The sequence below is a fragment of the Gorilla gorilla genome, chromosome 19 (assembly GCF_029281585.2).
Source record: "Gorilla gorilla gorilla isolate KB3781 chromosome 19, NHGRI_mGorGor1-v2.1_pri, whole genome shotgun sequence".
Classification (NCBI taxonomy): Eukaryota; Metazoa; Chordata; class Mammalia; order Primates; family Hominidae; genus Gorilla; species Gorilla gorilla.
Genome location: NC_073243.2, coordinates 108996797 through 109013746, shown reverse-complemented (window position 1 = coordinate 109013746; position 16950 = coordinate 108996797). Strand labels below are relative to the sequence as shown.

Sequence of the window (16950 nt, the reverse complement as noted above, 5' to 3'; positions counted from 1 at the left end):
AGTTTTAGAACTTGACTTTAGAAATAAAGTTAAGATAGCCACCTGAAAGAGGTTAGATTGGGATATTTCAAAAAAATTTTTTTTCCAAAAGTGTTTTGTTGCTGTTAAAAATAAAATTAAGAAAATGCTGATTTAAATTGACACTTGACTATCAGAGCCTACTATTTTCTTTTCTACTATGCAACTAAAATAATCAAGATGGTGCACAAGAAGAAAGAGTTAATAAAGGAAAAATAACATTAGGAATTAGAATAGATCCCAATTCAGGCCATAAGAGGCCCTGAGAAGTGCATTAGAAAACGTGCATATCAATCTACATTCTTGGTTTAGATGTGAAGTGTGGCGTCTGCCCCCCTCCAGGTGGAGAGGAAGGGGTCAACTGTGCACCAGGCCCTCTGTAGTGCATAGACACCAGGCTGCAGCCTATGCATCCGTACCCAAGGGAAAATAAACCCAGATAAGAGATAAACATGTGTACCCTAAACTCAACTCCATTGCACAGTGGATATGCATTATTATCTTGAAAATGGAGAGGAAGAGCCTACTTTTAAGATAATTCATCAAAGGGAGCAGAAGGACATTTTAGAAAGTGTCCCTTTTCCGTATTTTTCTATTTCCCTTCAGAGTGGCAAAAGGTTGCTATTGATTTTGGGGATTTTTTTTTCTTTTATGACAAAATTAACTCAATTTACGAGAAGATGTGCCATTTCTGTCTTTAGATACAAATTGTTACATGTTCCAGAGTCTTACAAGTTAAGCTGCTGGAATCTGTGGAATATGTAAGTACGGTGCATTTAGAGCCCATCAGGAGGGGCTTGCTCAATGTTGTGCCTGGTCACAGTGTGTCGATCCAGGAACAGTAACCGGGATCAGGGGTGCATGACCACACGGCCCATCTCCACAGAAAGAGCACATGGAGAAGACAACTTGGTGGCTTTGGATTCACCACCAAGATCTGTGTGTGTTTCACATAGAGTCTTGATGATTGTGGAATGAACTACTTTGGCCAACATCCCCATATTTGGCAAAATGATTTGCTGAAACTACATGTGAGGAATGGGTTCAAAAAATGTCTTGGTAGACATTTTTTAATGTCTCAGCCTTATGAATTTCGATGGTTTGAATGTGTTTCTCCAAACTTCATGTTGAACTGAATCTCCATCATGGTGGAATTAAGAGGTAGGGCCTGGCCAGGCGTGGTGGCTCACACCTGTAATCCCAGCACTTTGAGAGGCAGAGGTGGGTGGGTCACCTGAGGTTGGGAGTTTGAGATCAGCCTGACCAACATGCAGAAACCCCGTCTCTACTAAAAATACAAAATTAGCTGGGCGTGGTGGCACATTCCTATAATCCCAGCTACATGGGAAGCTGAGGCAGGAGAATTGCTTGAACCGGGGAGGCAGAGGTTGTGGTGAGCACCGAGATTGTGCCATTGCACTTCAGCCTGGGTGACAGAGCAAGACTCCATCTCAAAAAAAAAAAAAAAAAAAAAAAGAGGTAGGGCCTTTGGGGAACTGATTGAGTCATGAAAGTCCATCATGTAACAAGTTGGTTGATAGTGTTGTTGATGGCATTTTTGTCTCTTTGTTCTATTAGTTATTACAAGATGACTACTAAAATCTACAAAGTTATAGAGTTTTGTTTATTTCTCCCTTCAGTTCTGTAAGTCAGAGCTTCTTATATTTTGAATCGGTTATTTGCTGCATATGTGTTTATGGTTGCTTTGTCTTCCTGATAATTTGTCCTCTTTATCATTGCCAAATGTCCCTTTAAATCCCTATTACTATTTAGTTTTCTACATCTATTTTATTACCTATATTGTCACTGTAGCTTTTTGCTCAGTGTTTGCATGATACATATGATACATATATTTCTACCCTTTTACTCTGAAATTATGTATTTCTTTTTTAAAGGGGATTTCTTTCTTTATTCTTTCCTTTTTTTGTGTGTGTTTTGAGACAGGTTCTCACTCTTTTACTCAGGCTGAAGTAAAGTAGATTTTTTATAGACAACATGTATTTGAGTATTGCTCTTTTTTTGCAATCTTATAATCCCTGTCATTTAACTAAAGATTTAGGCCACTTATATTTAACATAGTTTTCTATATGCCTACATTTAAATACACAATCTTGCCATTTATTTTCTATTTATTCTATTCTTTGTTACCATTTTCTTTCCTGCTTTTTTTTTCTTCTCTTCTACAACTTTCTATCCTCTACTTTACAAGTAAGGGTATATATTTTTCTCATTCTCAATCCTACTACAATGAACTTTTCTGCAATGTGAAGTTCTCTAGGAAAACAAACAAAGGGGCACTTTGAAATACTGTGTCTTTCACCCACTTACACTAAAAAAGAAATTATAAAAGAGGTGTGTTTGAATGTGTTTGGCTTCCTGAAGTGGCAAGGAACAGCAGACATGATGAACATTATTTTATGATCTTGTTTATTTTATGTCCATACTATTGTCAAGGATACAATGCTCCTGAGGTCCTTGCTATTGAATGAATGTCTGTGTCTCCACATTTTATACATTGAAGTATTAATCTCCAATGTAATGGTATTAGAATGTGGGGATTTGGAAGATGGTTAGGTTTAGATAAGGTCTGGAGGGTGGAGGCCCCAAGATGGAATTAGTACCCTTACAAGAAGAGGAAGAGGCTGGGTTCAGTGGCCCACACCTGAAATCTCAGCACTTTGTGAGGTCAAGGTGGGAGAATCACTTGAGGCCAGGAGTTCTAAACCAGCCTGGGCAACATAGTGAGACCCTATCTCTAACAAAAATAAAAAATAAAAAAAAAAAAAAAGAAAAAGAGGAAGAGACCAGAGCCTCTTCACAACGTGAAGATACAGCAAGAAGGTGGCCATCTATAAGCCAGAAAGTGAACCATCACCAGACATCAAATCTGTCAGTGCCTTGATTTTGGACTTCCCAGCCTCCAGAACTATGCTGTTGAAGCTACCCAGTTTATAGTATTTGATTAGAGCAACTTGAACTAAGACAGACCTTCCCATGAAAACATAGTCAATAAATACTGTTAAAGGTTGTGGAACCCTAATTCATCATAGCAAAAAGCACATGGAAAGGCTTTGAACCTTGTCTATTGTCTGTCTCCATCTATCTGTCTGTTTATCTATGTATCTATTTACCTGTCTGTTTATCTATGTATCTATTTACCTATCATTGATCTATATTTATTTTTGCCCTATTTATTTTATGATTTGTAAAGTGCATGCTCTGAAAAATCAGTTTCTCTATGCCTTCATTTTCTCCAGTCTTAGCAATGAGAATCAATATAGCACCCAAATCCGATGTGTGTCTCAGTTGCACACTCTACATGTTATCAAGGAAGAGAAAGTAAGTTTCTATATTCTCTTCTGACACGTCAATACCAGAATCACATATTGGAGATAAATTAGCATTTTCTATTTATTTGATCATTGTCATTAATTATGCTAAATGATTATTGAATAATGTAAATTTATCGCCTAGGTCACTACAAGCACAAAATACTTAAAATTTCTAATTTATTTGTATATTTTGCAGGAATATATGATAGGGTGACCAATTTCCACAAAGTAAATAATGAGCATACATTTCTTTTTTTTTTTTTTCTTCGAGAAAGAGTCTCACTCTGTTGCCCAGGCTGGAATGCAGTGGTGTGTTCTTGGCTCACTGCAACCTCTGTCTCCCCGGTTCAAGCAGTTCACCTGCCTCAGCCTCCTGAGTAGCTGGGACTGCGGGTGCTCACCACCACACTGGCTAATTTTGTTGTATTTTTAGTAGAGATGGGTTTCATCATGTCAGTCAGGCTGGTCTGGAACTCCTGACCCCAAGTGATCCTCCCTGCTTGGCCACCCAAAGTGCTGGGATTACAGGCATGAGCCACTGCACCCAGCCAGCATACATTTCTTTAGAAGTGAAATAGAAATATGAACTCAAGAATTAAAAGAAACAATGTAATATTTATGAGATTTAGACAGCTTGTTCATATATTTTATCATCGATGTTTATATTCATTATATATTTTTATTTCATTAAACATATTTAAAAAATGTGTGACAATTTATTTTCTAATACATATTTATAATACAAGAGAAATGACTTATTTATAATTGTGTAAACATGGCATAAGATTAGAAATCTGTATCTGTAATATGATTCTACAGTTTTTTCAGTGGATAATTGAAAAACCCATATTATTAGAAACAGAATTTCTGGGTCATAGGTTATATATTTTATGGTCATAATCATTTTATTAACAGTAGCTAAACCCTGGAAAGAACCCAAATGTCTGTCAACAAGCAATGGACAAACGAGTTGATGTATTCATGCAATAGAATATCACTGAGTAATAAGGATGAACTAACTATTCTTGCAATAAACAACATGGATAAATTTCACATTCATAATGTTGAGTGGAAGAAGTTGGATTAAAAATTACATATAATATACATCAATTTACACAAAATTGTAGAGCAGGCGAAATTAGTCTAAAGTGAAAACACTCAGAACAATTTATTTAGAAGAAAATAAACAGTTAAGTGAAAAATTCTGTTTGGAAATATAAAAACCCACATTTGGTAAATTATGGGTTAAAGAAATGATGGAATTTTTAAAAAAGCTAAAACTAATAGAAATAAAATGTATCAAAAGTCATGAAATGCAGCAAAACATACCTGAGAAGAAATGTTTAGCTTTAAATGCTTATATTTAAAAAACAGAATGACTGAAATTTCTGAAGTATGAATTCTCCATCTTAAAGGTAGAACAAGATCAATAAACACCTCACAAATAGGAAGACGGTAATTTACATTTTAAAGAAATATTTTTTTACAAATTTATAGCCTACATCTGCAATTTTGTCACATACATAGGTTGTGTAATGGTCAAATCGGGGCTCATACAATACCTAGTACCCAAACAACATATGTTGTACCCATTAATCAATTCTTCTTCATCCTCCCTTCTCCAACCCCGTCCTTCTCCTAAATCTCCATTATTTATCCTTCCACTGTCTATGTCAACGTGAATACATTTTTCAGCCCCCAATTATGAGTGAAAACATGCATTATTTGTCTTTCTGTGCCTGGCTTGTTCCTCTTAAGATAATGGCCTCCAGTTTCATCTATTTTGCGGCAAAAGACACGATTTCATTCTTTTTTATGACTGAGTAGTATTCCAGGTACGGTTGTTTTTCACTTTACTGTGTATTGTGGGCTTCTCCAAAGTGCTGTACTTACCTCCCTTCCTACTAGCATTGATTGAAGCTCCACTCTTCTGCAAATTTGTGAAGAAAATGTAATTCATTGTCATTTTAGTTTACATTACTGTACATTACATTACATTGTTAATTACTTCTCATTGGCTAGCAAGATTGAACATCTGTTGATGTTTGTATGCATAAGATTTTCTCATCTGTCAATTGCTTACATGTGTCCATTATATATTTGAAAGGCTTTTCATATTCTCTGGATACAATTCTCTTTTTTGGTAAAAAAAATATATTTGTTAGTATATTACTTGTATTTTAATGTTGATTATACTATGTTTTATTATGAGTTATAAATGATAATGTAGCCATATTTATCAAATATTTCCTTTATTAGTCATACAAATTTTGTCTTGTGAAATAAATTATTCTCCATCCCAAGGTTTGGGATGCTAGGTTTTGTTTGCATAAATTTTATTCAGGATTATATACATATATGAGTATATAAATATTACATATACATATATGTACAAATACACATACATTTCATACATATTATATATCAATGAAGACATGTAATGTATTATACATATAAAATATTGACAAATATTACAATAATTATATAATTGGTCATTTAACTCAAATAACTAAAAAACTGACAAATGATTCCCAACTCTTCGTGTTGCTATTGTCTTACATATAAAATGGAGATTATTTATCTTAATGTGTTTTGTCAGGGCTTTATACACTTACAAAAGTGAAGTGCTTAGAACAATGCCTGGTATCTTAAAACGCTTAATAAAAACTCGGTATCATTTTGTTATCATTATTATGTTTTATACGTTTGTTTTCTGGCCTTGGTACAAGGCTAGGCTAACGTAATAAAATGGCATGAAATTCATTTTGTATGATTTTAAAAAATATCTACTCTATCTTACAATCTATTTCATAATACAAGTATTATGTGAACATGATTTTTTTCCTTACAACCATTTAGGTTGTTTGTACATTTTATGAGTCTTTAACTAAAATGCTTTTTATACATGCTCTCTCTCTTTTATATTTAATTTATATCGATTTTACTTTTTATGCTATTTTAAAATTTGTTTTTCCTATATTTTTCCAAATTTTTGATTTGATTAATAATGTTCATTCCCTATCCCTTTGTAGATTTTGAATATAAAGTAGTAACTTTTCCCCTAAATATTGTGTTGGTGTACCCTACAAGAGCTTTGGTTTTATTCTGTTTGAAATATCTTCTAATTTCCCATAGAATTTTATCTTTGAGTAATAAATTACTTGGGTCTTAGTTTTAAATTTCCAAATGCTTTAGTATTGGTGACTATTTTGTGTTACTTTCTCCTGGTATTTTTTTGTTAAAAGAAAATAATATAAACTTTTTTGGCTTTTAAAAACTTTTCTGAATCCCACTGCATGTTAAATTTTTAAAAGTTGTATACGCTTAAAAAGGGAACTGAGAGTTTTGAAATCCTTGAGTACAGGTTCCTAGGGTATTTATTTGATCAATTTTGATAATTTGTGTTATTCAAATTTTTTATTGTAACTAATTTTACTTGCTTGCTTTATTCATTTTCAGAATATTTTGTTAAAAGCACTTATTACAATGACAGATTTGCCCACTTTTTTTGCTTATTTGTCATTGTTTATGAACTCTGTTATTGTGTACATGAAGGATATAGTTTCTTTGTTTCCACAGGTGTTTCTGTTTGCTAAAAAGTCTATTTCATTTGTTATTGACAGTTATACCATCTTGTTTTACTAGTTAGATTTTTTAAATCTCTTATTTTCACTATTTTTGCTTCTTTCTGTGTTTCGAGTTATTCTTTTATAATGGATGTAGATAGATTTTTACTTGCTTCTTTCTGATAATCTACAACTTTGAAAAAGATAGTTTATTATTTCTATCTTTATTTTAATTGATAACATATTCGGGGTTATTTCTGTCACTGTATGTTAAGTTTGTAATCTACCATGTATTCTCATTTCTTCTTTTCTTCTTAGTCTACATTTTTTAAAAATTGCATTAAATTAGGCTTATCTACTCATTTCCCCCTTATTATCAATTTGATACTTTTATGTCCTATCTATATAAAAACATCAAAATGTTTACTGATATGGTTTGGAGGTTTGTCCCCTCCAAATCTTGTGTTGACCTATGATGTCCAGTGTTGGATGTGGGGCCTAGCAGGACATGACTGGATCATGGGGGCGGATCCCTCATGAATGGTTCAGCAGCATCCCCTGGGTACTGTCCTGGTGATAGTGAGTGAGTTCTCATGAGACCCGGCCATTTAAAAGTGTGTGGCGCCTAACTCATCCCTGTTGCTCCCTTTCTTGCCGTAAGAGGCGTTGGCTCCCACTTTGCCTTCTGCCGTGATTGGAAGCTTTCTGAGGCCTCTCCAGAGGCTGAGGCTGTACCATGCTGCTTGTACAGCTTGAAGAACTGTGAGCCAATTGAATCTCTTTTCTTTAAAAATTGCCGAGTCTCAGTTATTCCCTTATAGAAATGCAAATGGACTAATATATTTGTTTATTGTATAAAACCAATCAATAGCTTTATGTGAAGATTTTAACTTTTTTTCACCAATAAAATTTTAATGTTTAACCAACATTAAAATTTTATTGGTGTAAAAATGTTTAACTCTCAACCACTTGTTCATATTCATTGGCATTTTGTTCAGTCTATTATTTTTCATATTATTTTTCAACTCACACATGGCTATTTTTAGTAACCATGTTTTTTCAAGTTTATCTGTGTTTACCAATATTTTGCCTAACATTATTCCTATCATACTCTTTATTTCCGTATTTGTATTTTTAAAATTGAAGCACAACCTTTACTATTCTCCTGGTTCTGATGGGATAATGTAAATATTCTGTCTTGATTAAATAAAAAAAACCTCTTGTGTTTTATGTTTGAATGACTATTCTTACCAACTAAAAAGGAAAGGTCAAAACATGATTATTTTATATAAAACAACAAAAATTGTCTTAAGAGAGAGCTTTTAATAGACCTAGGCCTGGAAAGAGAATCATGTAAAATAGAAACAATATTCATAGAAACACCAGAACTGTACATTTTTGCTTACGAGATTTGGCAAAACCACAAGTAAGAGATGCGAATGATACTGTAGTTGGATATGCATTTTAGGTTTAAAATTATTCCCACAGTATATATCACACTGCACAATGCTTTCCAGATTTTATAGTTGCTGAAAAACTAGTTATTGTCATTTTGAAAGTCTTATGTCTTTTATTTGTTTGTGTTAAAGCTTTCCTCTTGGTGTCTTCTGTTTTTGAGGTGTAGACTTCTTAAAAATTGTTTTTCTAAGTGTTTATGTGCTTTCAAATTGGAGATTTATGTATTCCTTTAATTCTAGCATTTTTTAAAATATAGACACTCTTAAAAAATCTTCTTTCTCATTTAAAAATATTTACTACTTCTACTTTTTGTCTTTTTTATTATAGTCTTCAATCTCTCAATCTTTATTTCCTATACTCTATTTATTTCTTTTTCTGGGCTACCTTGTGAGTAATTTTCTTCCCTGTCTTTCAGTTTAGTAATTCTTACTTATCTATATCTAATTGCCTATTTAATTCTTTGATAACAATTTTAAAATTCACCAGCAGTTTTTGTGGATGCTCTAGGCATTTTGCTTGTTGACTTTCTGAAGGGTCAGAGAGAGATAAGAGGCACTTCTTAGGAGACTGTTTTGAGAAAGCCAAGCTTTAGCAGAAAGATGCCAGTGAAAGCTTTACCAGAGCCCTTCATCACAGCAATGCAGCAACGCACCTGCTCATTCCTCTCACAACCAAGGACATTTGTGTGAGAGTTTTGATGGGAAATCTTTAGGCATCCTCCTTATGCTTCTGAATTGGCTCCTTCCAACTTCTTTTCGTTTCCTAATTTTAAAATATCTGTAAAGGGAATCCATTTTTCTTCAGTTAATAATAATAATAATAATAATAAAAGACTGCATTGCCAGGGTTAAATTCCCAGGACCCTCAGTCCTTTAGGGATGGACAAAATGGGGGCATCATCACTTACAAAAATGTCTTGAATTTGATGGTGATTATGTTGAGAAATAAAGTTCATATTTTTTATTTTTATCTTTTATTTTTATTTGTATGAACTTTTAAAAGTCCCCTATATTATAGTATATCTATATTCTAGCTGTTATCTATTTATCAATCACCTACCTATCTATTATCTATCAACCAATCTGTTCTATATATGTATGTATGTATCTATCTATCTGCCTATCTATCATATATCTATTATCTATCTATCTACCTATCTATATAATATGTAATTTATCAATCTATTGGTCTATCTATCATCTGTCTATATCTATTTATCTATCTTCCTATCTGTTTATCAGTCTCTATCTGTCTTCTATCTGCCTGTCTATTTACCTGTCTATATCTTTCTATCTATCTATTTATCTACCTACCTATCATCTGTCATCGACCTATCTATGCCTATCTCTCTCTGTCTGCCTGTCTATTTATCTGTCCCTTTGTCTATCTGGTTATATCTCACTTATGCTCCACCTGTGGAACAAGCAGAGTTGAGTGTAGTTAGGACTGCTCTGTTTCCAGAAGTCCCTAGTCTATTGTTTGTGCCTTCACTCTTTGAAAAATAACCTTAAATTTTCAAAATCCAGGCTCTTAAGAATCAATTCTTGACTTTCAGGACATTTTCTGCAATGTGGCTTAAAAAACTTGAAATCCAAAGGAAGGGAACGGTCTTGGTTATTCCGAGTCTGCTGTGGCATTCCTTCTTGTGACATGGACACAGGAGGCAGCACCAGGACAGGGCAGGCAGCGGCACAGCACGACCCACAGGGGTGTGGAGCCCCAGAGGCTACTTCGATTCCTAGCCTGCTCTGTGTGCTTTGCTTCTCTATCATTTTGTTACCATCGAATCAGCAATAACTCACATATTTAGCATCTCTGATTCAAAGCCATACTTCAAGAGGAACACACTGACAATACCCACCAATTACCTTGTAATTATTTAGTCTAATTTATGCTAAAACTCTTAAAATACATGGAAGTATTGAAATAAAATAACAATTAGCTTTCGATGCAAAGTATGACATTTTAGGGCTGTTCAAACAGTGTTAATATGTCAAATCCACCTCATGTAAGCAGTAACCACCATTTAAATAAAAAATTCTACTTTAAGAATGAAGTGTGAACCCAGATATAATTTATTATTTTAGTGATACCTAAGGGATATTATTAAGTTACTACCACTTGTCCATATTTTATTAGCCATGCAATATCAATACCCAATTTTTAAGTGTACAGGGCCCTTTTCTGTATTACAATATTTTATGAATTACATATGATAGTGCTGTAATTCAGATCAACTTGAGTGGCGGGTGACCTCCTGACACTTTCTTAAATACGTGGACTCCAGATCTCAAATGTGGAAGGGAGTACATTAAATCGTAATTAAACCAGTGACATGTTTGCCATAGAAAACTTATTTGTGGATGACGGAGATTGAAATGATAATGGGTACATGAATACCACAGATATGCCCTCTGTTAAAATAAGAAATATATGAGTATAATAGATTTAATAATATATATATACAGACTTTCAAATAAAGGTGATCAGACTCCAGGTTGTTCCTTGGCCTTTCCCACTCAATTGCCTGTCCAGACAACTCTAAAAATTCCTCTAAGTCTCTCTCTAAGAGATGACTGAATAAAACCAAAAGTTTCTATTGGCAACAGCTAAAGATATGTGAGCCTTATTTAAGAAATAAATTTTTATTGAAAGAGAAATGACCTGCAATGTTCTTTGTATTAATTTGAAAATAAATGGAAGCTTCAAGAGGAATACAATTGATTTTTTCTGTTCCATCTTATTGGCAGCAACTTTTCTAAACTCAAAATTGGTAGACATTTAAAAATCTTTTTCATGCTTTTAAAATATGGTTTTATTTTAAAAAACTAAAAATTCTTAAGAAATTAAACTCAAAACTCACCTGCACTTGTAATTGCTTAACGCTGGGGTCATGGCCATTAGGGGCAGCCCTGTGAAGGGCCAGACATGAATTCTGCATGCAAATCATACTATTGGGGAAGGAAAACGCGTGATCGATATTCAGTCCAAACAAGGGAAAAGAAAGTCACCAAGCAGTCTTGCTGGGGCCAGCGTGTGAACTACACTGGAACTGCAGTGAGGGTAAAAATGAGGAAGGGGATGCTTACAGGTTCAGGAAACTGCGGGGAAAACCGAGAAGCAGAACCAGGAGAAGCCCGGGGGCTCAGCTCGTCCACAGCATGATTCATGCAAAGGACACAGGGAGGTGGGGAGGGTTGGGGTGAGGACCATCACTAAGGCTGAGGCCTGTGTCTCAAGAGGAAAGGGAAGGTCTCTGAGCCGTGGGGTTGGTGACCAGGGTTCCACTGGAGGAATTTGAATGCCGTGTTGTGAAGAGGCAAGAGGGATCTCACATGAGCGCCCACCATTTGTTAAATATGTGCTCTGCATAATGCCTGATTCCCCCAGAAACCCTGAGCAATAAGTCTTACTTTCTTCATCTCCAAGGTGATGAAACGGTGAAGCAAAGCAGCCTTAATCCAGGCAAGACCAAAACTCGAAGGTGTCTGGCTTAAACCTCGGGGCTGTCTCCCCACCCCATGCGCCTCCCCGGAGACTGGGCATGATTTGGTTCTGTTGGTTACCGTGAAGGTGGAAGAACCGGAGAGAGACAGGGCAGGGAAAGCGGGTAGGTTAGGACCCTAGCAGGGAGGGACGGGAGATAGAGCGGGATCCTATGGTCGCGCAGTTGCTCCTGGCAACGTACCCGGAGATGGGAAACAGCTGTCAGGTCCCAGAGCCATGCCCTTGTGGGTGAGAGGCTTAGAAGTCCCAGAAGGCAAGTGCCAGATGTGGCTTCCACACGTGCTAGTGACACGTGCGCCTCCGTTTCCTCTTCTAGCACATGGGCATCACCGCGTTTCCCTCACAGCTTCGCACGTGAGATCACAATCGACAATGCAGTGAAGCGCTCGCAATGGACTGCAGATATTAAGCAGTGAAGACAGTGAGTTACTCAGCTGATTTGTTCCGTGGAGAGTCAGGCTACCTGGTCATCCTACTCAATATCCAGGCCTGCCCGAACCTCAAGACTGGGTGGGCACCGTTCAGAGGCCCCCAGCCCCTGCCCTTCTCCTGCGAGGGCCGAGCTCACCATCAGATCCCTGGGGCTTGGAACTAAGTAGCCACTTCATAAACACATGGATTTTGGGGTGCCCCGGCCCCCATAAAGAGATCAAATTATGTCTCCTGCATTCTGCTGTAATGAAATGAATCATAAAATATGTTTTAGAAGAAAATTACTATAAAAAGTTTCAAAATTGTTATTTAAAAAGGTAAGTTATAGACACCTGTAAGATAATTTCTGGTAGAAAAGTTGATTGCCTGCTGACCCTGAGTACGGGGAACAGCCGATATTCAGCACTCCTCACTCCTTATTCAGCCTCCAGCAACTTTGTGTGGTGCTATTACTGTTTGCATGGACAGTTGGCAGGCTCAGGAAAGTGAAATACCTGCCTGGGTCATGGGGGCAGTACCTGGGTGGAAGCTTTTCTATTAATTGAAACACTTAACACCTTTTTGTTAGCGAAATGAGACGTACATAGGTAAAGCCATATTAATTGACAGAGTTGGTAGATTAGAAGTCTGCTCAGTGAAGTCCTGAATTATCCAAAACCATGTCAAACACACAGCCTAGTTCTGTCTGATTAACACAAATTCCTTCTTCATAAAGAGTCACCAATAGATCTCATTTTGCCAATTATCTAAAGACTGTGGTTCTTTGAATAAGCCAACTCTCAATTCCAGAGTGTTTGTTTTATAGGAGTCTTCAGTTTTCATTCCAAGTCACAAAGAACCACTTGTTCTTCACATGAAAATAAATATGCAGAGAGAGAGAGAGAACAAGAAAGAGAGACAGAGAGAAGGAATAATTATGTCCAAAGGATAAATCAGCTAAACAAAAGTGATTTGGAACTTAAAAAGCAAAAAGGGGAAGAGAGAATGGAGGCATTTCGGTGCACAGGAGGAAGGGAAGAAGTAGTTTAAGGAAAGGTGTGACGTTTTTCAGCTATCTTCTGTCTAAAATTAAAAACTACAAGACTGTGCCTATTTTTGCCTTTATTTTTCTCTTGAAATGTTTAAACTTTCACCATGGGTAAATCACAAACCCCTCAACCGAGGCCTAGTGTCCTGATGGTGAAGCCTCCTGGGTAACCAACAAAATGCTTTTCCAAAGCAGGTGCTACCGGAGGACTCTTCTGTCGGGACAGCCCTGGCCTGGGTCTGCCCTGCTTGCTCAGCACCTTAGGGGTTAAGAATAAGCCTCATCTATATCTTGCTTTGTGGACCTGCTTTAGGCATGTGGAACTGGTTTGATTGTTAGCTGGAGGAAGCAAAACACAGAAAATAAGTCAGGGACAGATGTCCTTGGAGCCAGTGACAATTTAGGTTCCCAGTCAGGAGTGGGAACTTCTACAAAGCACAAAGGTTTCTAGGGCAAGAAGCCACCCAAGAGTTGAACCAAATCAGCCCCTGGCTGACACAGCACTCCACCAGGAGGCGGTCCCGACCCAAGCTGAGTTCCAACACTTTCCCCTTGCGAGGGCCAGAAGGACCTGCCTGCTCTCCTCCCTGACCTGAGCTGCGGGAGACTTGTAAGGCGTCCCCATCCACAGCTTCTGTTGGAATCTGCAGGCCTGAAACTTCCATTACAGACTCCGGGTAATGTTGATGGGGTTTCCCGAGTAATCCTGTGAGATTTGTTTAATAAATATGCTGTTGCAAAACAGAGAAGGGATGGGTGTTCTGATTTAATTAGAAACTCCTATAATCAGTGCCTTTCCCTCCAACCGCAGAGTGTGTGGTGCTCCTCCACCGGTGGCTGGGAAGACTTTCTTACATTTGCTGGCAAGCCACTGTGTCCGACACATTGGGGGGTGTCAGCTTTTAATTGTAACTGTCTTGCAGAGCGGTGTTGTTTTAATATCCTGTATAGATTTTTATGTAATACACTTACTTGCAGGCAGCCCGAAGCAAGAATCAATTCTGTGAAGGGCTCTTCTTTTGTTAAAAGCCAATCTTGTTTTAATGATGCATGAAGAAATATTCGAGCATTGACATTTTTCTGTCAGGTTTCTTTTGAAAAATCAATTAAGATAATACTGCTTTGACCTAGTTATCTAGTTAATGCTTATTAGGAATGTAATATGATTTACTGTCAGCATAATAATTTTTGTATCTTATCCCATTAGCTTGTGCATATTTCAAAGTGTATTACACAATGGTCACTTCTTAAAATGTAATGTAGCAGAATGCATTAATTAGATTGACTAGGATCATTAGACAGAAACTGTCTCATTGGCTCCTTGTATCATATTTGTATACAATCTTTATCAAGATAATGCATTACTTACATGCCTAGAAACCTGCTTCTTGACCAGAGAGTGGACTTAGCCACTTTCTGCATGCCCAACTATTCTTTTACCAATTACAAATTACTTGATTCTTTTGCTTAAAACTGATTAATTTGGGATTTGTCATTATGCCTGAAATGTAAGCAAAATAAGTCTCCAACAAATTAAGAATTGTCTTCCCAGATTCAGTCCTTAGCAACTTGCTATGCTGCTAACATTCAGATAGTATAAGGTGTGCTGGGAAATCACATAAATATGCAAAATTGGGCATTATTTCAAAAGGGTCCTCGCCTTTCTTTGTTGCCTTTGTGTTAACAACTGTCGATGGCACTGTCAAGAAGGGAGCAATGGCCAAGACCCTTCCAGGGAAATTATTGATTTCTGCCCGTTCGGGATTCTGAAGTAACCAGCGGCACTGCAAGCTTAACCTTGTTAAGTGGAACTCAAGTTAAATCTCTCACCGCTTCCAGCATGAGGCGGGACCAGCAGTGCAAGTTCAGCTCTCTCAGTTAGGACTCACCCTTGTCCTGGGAATCTGACGGAATGTGACAGGCGGCCAAGCCACGTGCTGTGCCTCTGAGACGATGCCGGTGAACTGAGGAGTGACACACCTTTGCAAGTCAGGGCTTTCGGCAGCCTCCCCCAGCTGATCATCATGTATTTCTGTTTCTCTGATAGGACCCCGCCAACACGCATATTGACCCAAGGAATCTTCGGGATGGACTCTGCTTCTGATCACATCTTCACCTGCTCGAGGATCACCTGTGGCACGTCGGGCTCTGAATGCAATCCCCAGGTCACCCCATTTCATGCGTCTGCATTCTTAACCTCACTGCCCATTAACATGCATCTCAATGCATCCAAAATACCGCACCCCCATCACATCAGAGAGCATTAAAAATAAGCCAGCTCAATGCACAAAAATGAGGGCGACAATCGGAAAGACAATGATGTTTCTAAAGAATGTCCAACCTTAACTGTAGCTTTTCAGTTTCCAAATTCTCTCTTCTTTATCTCGTCATTTCCCTGAATCACTGGGGCCCAACAATACCATTCTCAGTCAGATGTCTGCCTGAGACACATCATTTCAAATTCACCGGTAAAATGTTTGCAGTTACCAGAAGTGACCTTGTTTTACACACCAACATGATGAATTTATGTGGGTGGCTTAGTGGAGCTGTTCATTTCCAGCTTGGTAATATTTTAACTAATTAAAAGGGAAAAATCAATGAACAAAGGTTCTGTTTCCTGTGATATTTTATATTGTCTACTTTTATTCAAAATTAAGGGCTTTAACATTTTTTTTCGGTTAGTCACAATTTTTGTCTCCCTGCCTCTCCCTGGTTCTCTCTCTTTCTCTCTATTCCCCCACCCTGCCCCACCTCTGATTCTCTCTCTCCATCTTAAAATGTATTTCTCCAGGGGCATTTAGGGTGCAAAAGGTTGCCAATTGTTCTTAACGCAGAGAGCATCTGAATCCTGTAGTGTGTTGATCTGAATAAAGCAAGGAACGCTCTTCCTACCGTGATGGCCTCTTGCAGGGCTGAACGGGAAAGGGACGCGGCACAGTCTGGCAGTGCGTGGGAGCAAACGAAACCTGCACAAAGGGAGGCGGAAGAAAACAGGGAGGGATCTGAACACACACTCAATAGGGATCCATTGTGGAGGAAGCCAAGCTAACGGAGAGGTGCTGCGATGCTCTCAGGCGTGTGCACATTTGCATACGGGCTCACAGACCCCGACGCGGCGTCGGGCTTGTCACTTTTAAGCACCCAATTAATTGACTTGACGGTGCGGTGAGCTTCCTCCTTTCAGAGAGATACTACTGCGGACTACGGTTTTAATTACATGAAATATTAACCGCGGATTGAAATTGGAAACCTGAAGTTATTGTTTAATGATCATTGATCAGATGTGTAGTCCAAATAAAGAAAATGAGGATGGTGGGCGTGGGCATTTGGATTTGGGTTTTACGTTATTATCTCTTTCCTAACTAGGCACTTTTCCTGCGTATCTGAACTCTTTTGCCTTTTAACTGTGCCTGCAGTTGCTATAGTGATGGCATAATTTTGTAATGGTCTAAAAATGACACTGGCATAGATACTGACAGATAGGAATTAATTCACTAACAAGTAATTATGTAGCGAAATGTTGACTGCCATGCAGAAGGTGCACGGTGACACATTTTCTGTTTTTCAGGGATGGCAGTAACATTAGCGTTGGTCATTAGCGGTAGACATC

At 37.5% G+C, this 16950-nt stretch overlaps 1 long non-coding RNA gene across 1 annotated transcript; it reads left to right on the top strand.

The window, feature by feature from the left end:
* Positions 1-12177: 12177 nt before the first annotated feature.
* LOC129527956 (uncharacterized) lies at positions 12178-15946 on the top strand. Its single transcript, XR_008673067.2, has 2 exons — positions 12178-12630; positions 15388-15946. It is a non-coding gene; the product is annotated as an uncharacterized lncRNA (long non-coding RNA).
* The last annotated feature ends 1004 nt before the right edge of the window (positions 15947-16950 follow it).